Here is a 10619-nt window from a genome sequence, read left to right on the forward strand (position 1 = left end):
TCTTTATTCGCGTCCTCCAGGAAGCTAATATCCGCATAGCTAAGTTATCGTCGCACATAATGTCCACGAAATTCCGTAAACCGTGATAACAAATCGATTGGCCAACGATTCGCATTACCTATGTATTTAATGTACGAGACCGTATAATTGTATAACTTCGTGTGTTGGCAGCTTCAAACTTGTACGCGAGTTACAGTATTACGTGTCTCGACTTGGCAGAAGTTTAATAGCCGTCGAGCGAAGATGGCTTAGGTTTAAATCGATAAACTGTATAAGGCAGATGACATAATGACGTATCTCATTATAGAAATAATACATAATTTTGAAAAAAAAATCTTGAGAATTGTCCACGTATGTCTTTTGTATAATACACACTGATTTATATATATTTGACTCTTCCATATGGAAGAAATAATTTTTAATATTATACACACCAACTGACTTGTCTTTTTATATATACGAATTCTCTGTTGAACTAATGATAATGAAGGGTTACATTCAGTCGACCAATCGCTTGAGAACAATTGATTTGTCGAAGTTTGATTCATCGGAGAACTCTTAACTGGAACATCCACTGCGTATCTATTTTATTTTTATATTTTTGATGTTGAAGATCTGAAGATGGCTCAATATAGAAGCCGAAACATGTAATTTTATTGTCAATATCATATTATATTGTTAAGAATATCAATCCTCAATTTTTATCTTCATAATATATTTTATAATTTGACATAAGATTAGTTTTAATTTTTGACTCTTATGCCCTTTATTCTTTTTTAAATTTATTTATTAAAAAGGGTTCTTTTATACATAATTTTCTTGAGAATTGTAATTGAAAAATCGATGAATCAGATATTTTTTATCCATCATTAAATATACAAATTGTAAAGAAACTTTTCAAGTATAAAAAGTAAGAGAAAGAAAGGTAAATTTAATTTTCTTTTCAATTTTTACCACCATTAATAGTTTAATGTTTAATAAACTAGAAATCGATTTTCTCTTAACGACTGTCTAACAGAAAAAGAATGATTCGTCATAACTTTCTAATGTTTGACATTAAATAACTTCGGGAATTAATAACCAAATTAAAAACCTATTAATTTTAAGATAGAACTCGTTGTAATTTAAGGAAGAATATAAAGTTTCGTTATCAATTTGTGTTCTCTAGTTGGCAAAAAGCAATTTACTACTCTCGATCGCTAACAATGCAAAAGCTATTAAATCCTCGACATTGTGTTATGAGAATTCTTGTCTTTTCAATTTACTCAAAGAATCCATCATTAACGGGAAAAGCGCTCTGCATAAAATTAAGGGACTAAAGTTTTCGTGTGAGACTTTTAGTTAATGTTATTACGCGAGAATATCGAATACCTACGTAGATCCGACGCAAGATTAATTAAAGCTTCTTGTTACTAAATCTTTCTGCAAATGTATCGCCTAAACAATTCGTCATCGCTGTGACCTTTTTCATCTCTTCTTTGACAATCGGTGTGATCTTGCAGCCGCGGATGAAGGGATCAAGATTAATTATATCATCCGGAAGTAGCGGAGGCTAAGTAGGGTTGACAAGCCTATTACTCCGCCGAGACTATCGGTCTTTGTCACTTGCTACTCTACCTGACCTATCGACTTCGATCTTCGAACTGACACTTCATCATGGAAACTTATAAACCCTCCTTCTCATTCAGCCATAAGACCGCGATAAAATCAGATTGGGGCGAGTATCTCTGAAATACGTTCGAATTCAGTGAATTACTGAGCAACTTGTCAGACTTGGGTTATTCGTTTGATTTATGAGCCTATAAATTAAAGCCGTAAATAAAAAACGTCAGTAAAAGTATAGAATCTTATACTTTGTCGTGTAGTAAAGGCTGTAATATTCAAATATATGTCTACCTATGATGAAAGATTTGAGAATGTCAAATGCCAAGACACGAATTGAACGAGAGCCACACAGTGCCAGGGAATAAAAATGCCAAGTAAAGCTACTTCTTCAAATTACTATGTGTTTGGAAAAAGTGATAATTATCTTGTACTCATTTTTCCAATTCGTGTTTGGTATCATAAAGATGTTCTTGATGTAAGAATGAATGGCAACTTTCTGAAAGGTTGTTGGTTGAGTAAAGTCTATTATTCTGTTGATCTGACCGTATCTCGTGATCGTCTAGTTCCAAGTATACGCACGGTAGAGTGAATCATTTGGCGTTATCCCGTCACGCGCCGGTTGACTGTACGAATTCGAGTATCTCCGATGAACATTGCGCGTTCTCGAGGAAATTCCGCGAGTTCCGTTTCAGAGGAGCGTAATCCCGCACACAAGAGCTCGTTACCGCGGTATAAATAGATCTTTGCCTCGTAGCGGATTTTAGAGTATGTATAACAGCCCCCCCCTCTCTCTCTCTCTCTCTCTCTCTCTCTCTCTCTCTTTCGTTCGTCAAACGATCTCTCGAGGCTATCACATGTGCTGACCTGGATGTTTATTCGGTTCATCGGCGCGGCCAAATATCGTTGCCGCCTGGTCTGGCAATCCGCGACGGAAACGCAACGAATTCGATGAAGCGATATTAATCACTTCGTAAACAAAAACCGGTGCCATGCTGATATAGCGACGGCTGTCGACTTCTGTTTTTAGCCGGCTGTTTAAAAGTTAAGCGCTGCATCTCTGCCCGAAATAGTGAAAACGGTGACCTATCTCCGTGGGCGAATGCAATTAAAATAAGATCGATGAAGATAATTGTAATATTAGTGGGAATAAATGCGATTTACGTGATATTTTTCAGTAACAGAATCGATAATAATCAGTTCTTTTATAAAAATGATAGTTTAAATCATTTTCATGTGCTTAACAAATATTGTAACAGATTTGAATAAACTTTAAAATGATTAGAAGTTACTTGATTATCATTTTCAATGATTCCAAAATATGACAAAATAAACTTATTGATTAATTATTAACATGTTAATTGTCACATTTGTATTAAATTTATCCTTCTTTATAATAATTATAACATATAATTTATCTCTTCAAATAATAGCATCATTAAGAGCTTCATTAGTATGTTTACAAAGAATCGAAAACATCTCATTCATCATTATAAGATATTTTAATGTCAAAATCGTTCTAATTAACCTACGCAAAGAGATGTAAAGAAAATGACTCTAATAATATCCATTAACAGGAAAAAATTTAGTCTTTTCACAGTTCCAATCATATTTCTCTTATCAATCATTAGTTGAGTGTTTATCAACATATTTTAACAAGCCTAATAGAGACAATTATGAGAGTTACTCTAAAGCGAGTTTATAGCTCGCGTGACACGGACGATCGAGTTCATCGAACCTGCGAGACTCAAGGTACCAAGGTTATACCCTTGGAGTCACGAGAAGGCTATTACACTTTAACTTGCAGCATCGGACGAGTCGATCGCTGGCCGGTTGATCTTAATGCAATTCGACCAACGGAATTTCACGTCCTGCGCTTTCGAAAAAAAATTCTGATCATTCCCTAATCTTCTTCTAATATCGTGTACCACGTGCAATACGATAATATAGTATATCTCTAGAAAAGAACGTGGGTTATATTTTAATAAAGGAAGGAGCCTGGTTGCTACGGTAACTGCAAAGCGAACAGAGCACGCGGCCAGCTAACCAGTCAGCTACGCAGGCAGACAGGCAGGATATTGATTCACCCCACCTGAATTCAGGTCAACCCCTGACTAAACGCCGTTTCGTTGTACAACGCGGACTCCTCCATTTCTATCGCGTTCGTGCCATCTCACCTTTTTTCCTTTCATAATCAACCCTCCTCCCTCTCTTATTGTGAAAGCGCGTGCTAAGCCGGGACGTTTTGTTATTGGATACGGTTTATCCAGGTAACTGGGTATTTAAAGGCCTTCGCCCGCATCCCTCGTCCGCCCATGCGCCATACAGCTCTCGCGATGCGCGCTCTCGAACGAGAAAGTTTATGCTGAATCATTAAACAACATCGATCTGTCGCGCATGTTCCTACCTACTGACAAATTAACCCGGATTATTATCTGTAATGATAAATGGCTCATTGTTGCACTTTACTGGTCATAATGGTGAATTTCACTTTTTTAGAAAATGGTCTTCATTTCTCTTAGGATTATATAGAGGTACCAACAATTGTATGTGCATACCAATGAAATCTCACATTTACATACATATACAAGATATTCCAAAAATCGTAGTGTAATCAGAAATGGAGTGATTCGACACAAAAAATGTACGATCCCCTGCTTTATACACATATATATAATAATTTTAATGATCGCTTTTAAGAATTTATTTTAGGACTTGCATTTCTCTCTCTCTCTCTCTCTCTCAAATTCAATATTCATTACATGTCATCTTTTCTCCTTTGAATTTTATTCTCAATAATTTTCTTTCAAAATCGACGTTTTCAATTGGAAGCAATCTTTTTCAAATCAAATAGAGTTTACATGAGTATCTATCGATAAATGTATCGATCAAAACGTACAAGAAACAATTTCTACGACGTAAATTTTATCACATAGAAATCAAGCGCATGCAACTTTCTGAAGCGGTTTCTTTTTTCTCCGGGTCAGCCGTCTTATTCTAATTTTGACACACATAATGATATAGGAGAATATGAGTAAACACATTTCTATGAATAGCTTTCAATATGTGTCAATCAAACGTGAAAGTGGTAATTTCTTTGAAAAATTCTATTAAATAAAATTCATACAGCATTTTAAAACCATTCCCATTTTCTCTGTCGCAATCGTCCTATTTCACTTTTTTTTTCTTTATACTACCTTCGAAAGCTCATCGCGTGATTATAATGGAACAGCGCTTGTGCAGCCTCATCCTATACCATTGCGTGTTATCAGCTGCAATTTATGTGGAGCAATTTTTAAATTTTTCACACGCCGATATTGACGTTCGCGCGCAAAGCCGAGCACAATTTTTGCTGTCGTTAGTTTCATCGTAACCGGAGATAAAAGTCCTCTTTGAGCAAAATGACGCAAGGTCGCTCGTTGGCGAGCAGAAATGCAAATACGGCGGATGATATCCAGCGATGTTTATCGTGGCTTGATGCTTGTAACGTGAGATGGTTATGAAAATGCTGGGCACTCTCCTATCGACATAAAACCGACCTATGGAACGATGAATGTAAGCAATTTCAATTTTTTTTCTAAGCTACGTATCCACTTTTCTTGTTCAAACTGTGGTTTTCTTGTTAAATCCGGCCTTTCGATAATTTCAACTTACGATGGTGAATTTACGGATCACGACACTGACAGTAAAAGACGCGTATTATCGGGAAAACACAGATCTCATCGCATTACTCGTATCAGTACTTGGTACCGCTGTGCACCTGCGCCATGTTTTCGCCGATCTATGGTACTGCGGGAATTGAAGTAGTACTTACTCTACCTTAAATTTTTAACGAGCGCCGAGCCTTAATTCTTTCATCCTCTCTCAAATCAATAATCGTAGTTCGCGATCAACAATTATTAAAATTTTAATTTTTTTAACTGATTACTTACATAGCATATTATATATATATGTATATATATATGTATATATAGATAACAATAAAATAAAAATCCATACGGATGAAGTTGTAATCCTTACTTCTAAGAAATATCTCTCGTAAAATCTCTTTTAAAAAAATTAAAATTCTGAAAATAAATATAAAAGTATATTCTATACTGTTTTTTTTTAAGATAATAATACCGTTTTTTTTGCTAGATAAATAATACTTTAAATAGTTTTTTCTAAAATATGTTTTTGAGATATTTCTTTGAGAAAAATTGACATATATTTTTCTTTTTAAACATCTACATTTCTTTTTTAAAAGAAGAAATATTCTGTATATAATATATGTGTATATACATATTTTATTTTGACCACTGTTATGAAAAAACATGTAAAATTCTAAACAAATTAGAAAATTTTATTTTAGAATAAAGCTTTTAAATTACAAAAATTATAATATGTTAATTTATAATATTTAAAATTATTGATTTTAATTAAAAAAGTTTCATTAAACACAATTTTTGAATTATTAAAGAATGTAACGTGTGCCTGTGTAGTTATCATATAGAATATTGAGGCTTTTTATAGAAATAACTTTCATGATAAAATTATTTTCTCATACTTGTGAAATAAATACGATAGATATTATTAGTGTAATATAGAGAAAATTTAAAATCTTTTCACGATTTTTAACGATAATATATTGATTTAACGAGAACGACGACTAGAGTCGTACGAATTCAGTATGCAGGTTATTCGTCGCACATGGTATGCTTCACCAAACAGGTCCACAAATAGGTCCGGTGGACGATAATGGTGCGACCGCTATTACGGTGACTCCAATTAACCGAAATTCCTCGGACGAGAAAACGCCGCCAACGTGTATGTGTGTGTGACGCGCGCGTAACTTTTTTCCACGCCCGATTTCAGATTTCAAGCGCGATCGTTTGTCGACATGACGAAAGTAGAATGCCGTGGACAATGTGGCGCCAACTCGGGATATTTTCCGACGAACTCGGAAGTCTCTCCGCGAAGAGAAAATATCTCATTTCCGCGGACAGAAGGACGTTTTCTCCGTTCGCTAAATTATTTCGCTACGTTCCGTGACGCGAAGCTATAATACCGGAAAGTTCAAACGCGGAGGGAGGTGGGGAACAAAGGGTCAAAGTGGAAATAGCTTCGAGAGTTCAGACGACGATGACGGCAACAGCGACGACTTTGGTCGTCACGAAGTGGGTGACAAACGTGAAACTGTGCTAAAGGAAAACGAGATGCCGCTCATACAGAGCTTAATTTCCTCATATCGCGACTCACGAGGGTCTAGGTATTACTCAAACAGACGAGTTTAATAAGCTTGATTTAGAGTTAAAAGGGATTCGCACGGAGCTTCCCAATTGTCCACAAAATTCAAATCAGGATGAATATTTACAACAAAACACGTATTCATGTGTTATGCGATACTATATATGTTTCCCTCAATAATCTCGAATTGATGCGTACGTGGCTATTCCGTGAAGCTGGTTTCGATGAAAACCAATTACGTAACGTACTATATAATATTATCAATTATATACTAATATATATTGTGCAAATATAGATGACAAATAGTATTACATATTCCAATATCCGATAACGCCGCAATACAATCCGCTGATATCGACGTAAATAAAAATATCAAACTGCAGATCTATGTATAAATATAATTTTATATCAGAAAATATAGGGGATACGTTATCCGCTGTACATAGAATGAATCTGAAATTATCACATTTGAGAAAAATGTTGCATTTATTTTAAGGATAAATACAAAAGAATTGTGTGCCACACGGAAAGAACGATTTTAGTAAAATAATCTAAAAATTTGGTTAGATACAAACACAGATTTGAAAATAATTTTAGTGAATCATAAAAATTAAAAAAGAAACAATTTGTTACTGATTTTGTACTAAAATGTCTCATATATATATATGCATCTTTTAGTTAAGTAATCTATATAGATCACAAATTAACCCCAAATGTAATCTTGAAGTGAGCATATATACTCGCTTCCAGAGGATTAAGAACTGATGCAAAGATCTTCATATTCCAGCAACCAATTTGAGCGTTCTAATTATTTAATAGTCTAAACAAAATTATTTTCAGATATCTAAATTGTTAGATATTTCAACAGAATCGGTTCTTTCCGTATAACAATAGTTTTTTATGTGCTTAATGTAAAATATGCTTTGTTATATCGGCTTTAGTAACACGTATATTGGTTTCACTGCGTAATATTATATTCCATTTCCAAGTAAATTCGTCGATAAGAAGCTCAGACCATAACGCAAATGGTCTGAAAACGTCCCCGATTATGTATGCGTCGCACAAAGTTCCTTCTTCGGCAGGCAGGCTTTCGTGAACGATGATTAAGCGATTAAGTGATCTCCAGGGGCGCTAATGTAATCCACGTTAACGCGAGAGATCAGCGAACAAATTGCGTATTATACGCGAGATCTCGGCTTCCCCCCAAAACGGTAATTTCCGGAACGAGAGCAGCTTAGGCTAATGTAAATATCTTAATGAGGGACGATATTGCACGCGCGCTCCTTGTTCATGCGCCGCTTAAATCACTATCGACGATACTTGATGGAGGAAATTGGTATACTCCGTTTCATCATAATTTCAACGGATTTGTTCGGAGCATGATATGGCATGCATGATGCAACTTGATGTAACTTGACGCGCAAATATACATTTGCATAGCCGCATAAATAGGCTTGCGCTCGTTTATTAATACGTAACACATTGGGTGCGCGTGCGACATTATTCGAAAATGACGCAATACAATCTTCCCTCTGCGATAATTTATTTATATACCGTCTTTTCCTCGCAATTTCTAAAGTTTAAACGTGAAACATCGTGATAACAAGTTCAAATTTTGTTAAGTAAAATTAAAGTTGATATTAACTGAAAGCACCTGAAAGACAGAGATTAAAATCTTTTACATGAAAATGGAATTATTTAAACGATCTTTCTAGTTTAAAATCAATTGTTACATTAATTTTAATTTCTAATTTTCAATTGTTAGTTTTCTGATGGAAATTATTAAACAAATGTTTACAATATTGTATCCGTTATTTATTACTGAACCCTCTCGCTTTTATTCCATCTGTTATTTGACTTTTACGTAATTATTTATGTAACTACTTATTACTTTTATATAACTCCGTTATGTATAGCAATTCAATCTTTTATGCAACACTTAATATTATAATAAGAAACTTATTTTGTTATGTCAATTTCGAGAGCTAACAGTCTTCCGCTTTATTTTACAAAATTCTGTTTATTCCAAACAATTTACAGGTATATCGATCTTCCTTTCGTCGAACGAAAGACATTTAACGTTGCAGTATACGACGAAAGCACTCAACTGAACGAAAAAAATGCTCACAAAAACGGGTCGAATTTCCTGATGGTAGATAACTCTGGCAGAACAGGAGTTCGGAGGCTGTAGAGCTCAGCTCATCTTATTGGATCCCCGGGTTATCTTGGCCTGGTTCGAGAAATAATGCCATCCAGTTGAACCTTTCCTCTGTTTGTTTGAGTTGTTTGACGAGGAAAAACGATACTCGCCTTCGCGAACTGACGCTGGCAAGCTGGCTCTGGCATGGATTCGTATATCTTCCGCGTTCTCGTACGTCACGATTGTCACGAATTTATCGCAAACTTTCGCTGCAGCAAAACTGCAGCGCTGGATATCGAATTAAATACAGAATCGGAAATATAGACAAACCGATTATTCGAATGACCATTGTGTTATGCTGTATCTCTCTCGCTCAGTTTCTGTTAAGCCCATATATTTGCGCACAAAACAAGCTTTTTCTGTTTGCATATTTTCAGTAATCGAGGCTTGGCGTAAGAGCTCTTACATATTTTTGAACTTCCACTCTCTCAGCGTGATGAAATGTAAACCGCAAGAGGATTGTTTTTGGCAATTTCATTTTTTTTAAATACTAGTATAGGTTTGATATTTTTTTAACTCAATAATTCTACGTACATAACAAATAATTAATTGGATGAATATTGGAATTTATTCGTACACTCATGACAATTTCACGGCTATAATTTATTATTGAAATTGCTTAATATATAAACAAAGATATAAGAAAATGTTTAATATTAATAAATTTCTAAAAATCTTAAACATATTTTGATAATATTTGCGCTATGAGCAATCATTTTCTAAACATTATTATAAAGAAAAATGTTTCTCTTTAGAACTTACATGTATAAGTATAATATTATAGATATATCAGTCTTGACGTCTGATGTATTTTTCTATGTCAACAAAAAAATATATATTCCTTAACAGATTCGCGCCCCTTACCGAAATAGCGATATGTAGACGAAGATATATCGCAAATGAACGCGCTACAATAACCTTCTCATCACCACAATATTTCTGGATATAACTATGCGACATTCTTTAGGCATTTATCATACGTCAACATCTCAAATAAATTTAATCAAGTATGTGAAAAGAAAATGAAGCTAATTTTACCAGAAATTGGACAAAAAATATATCCTTAATATATCTGAATAAGAATACTCGAAAACGTTTAAATAATAAAAGCAGAAATAAAATGCAATAAAATCATGAATTGTGTTATTATTGCTTTTTAAAATAAAAGATATTCTTTTAAAAAAGTTCTCCATATAAAGTATCTCATTACGTTGTTTTTAATAATTAGTAATAAGTAATATTTTATTAACAAATAAATTTCAAATATGCTTAATATGAATAAATATGCATAAATATTATTTATGAATAAATATTTTCTGAATATCTGAGTTAATCATTTCAATGTTTTAGCCGAACAGAAACCGTTAATACCACGATTTGTACCAACAATAAATAATAATTGGCATAAATATGAATATATGAATGTATGAATATATAAATCACTAATAATTAATATATTATAGTATGATAACGTTAAAGTAGTTAGTATTTGAAATGTGTTGCTGCAGATTAAGACAAAAAATTTTTATTATATTATATATTCACGTATAGTAAAGTAAAAAGTTTGCATCAAAATATATTATAGTTTTCT

Source organism: Cyphomyrmex costatus, unplaced genomic scaffold (assembly GCF_001594065.2).
Source record: "Cyphomyrmex costatus isolate MS0001 unplaced genomic scaffold, Ccosl1.0 scaffold75, whole genome shotgun sequence".
Lineage (NCBI taxonomy): Eukaryota > Metazoa > Arthropoda > Insecta > Hymenoptera > Formicidae > Cyphomyrmex > Cyphomyrmex costatus.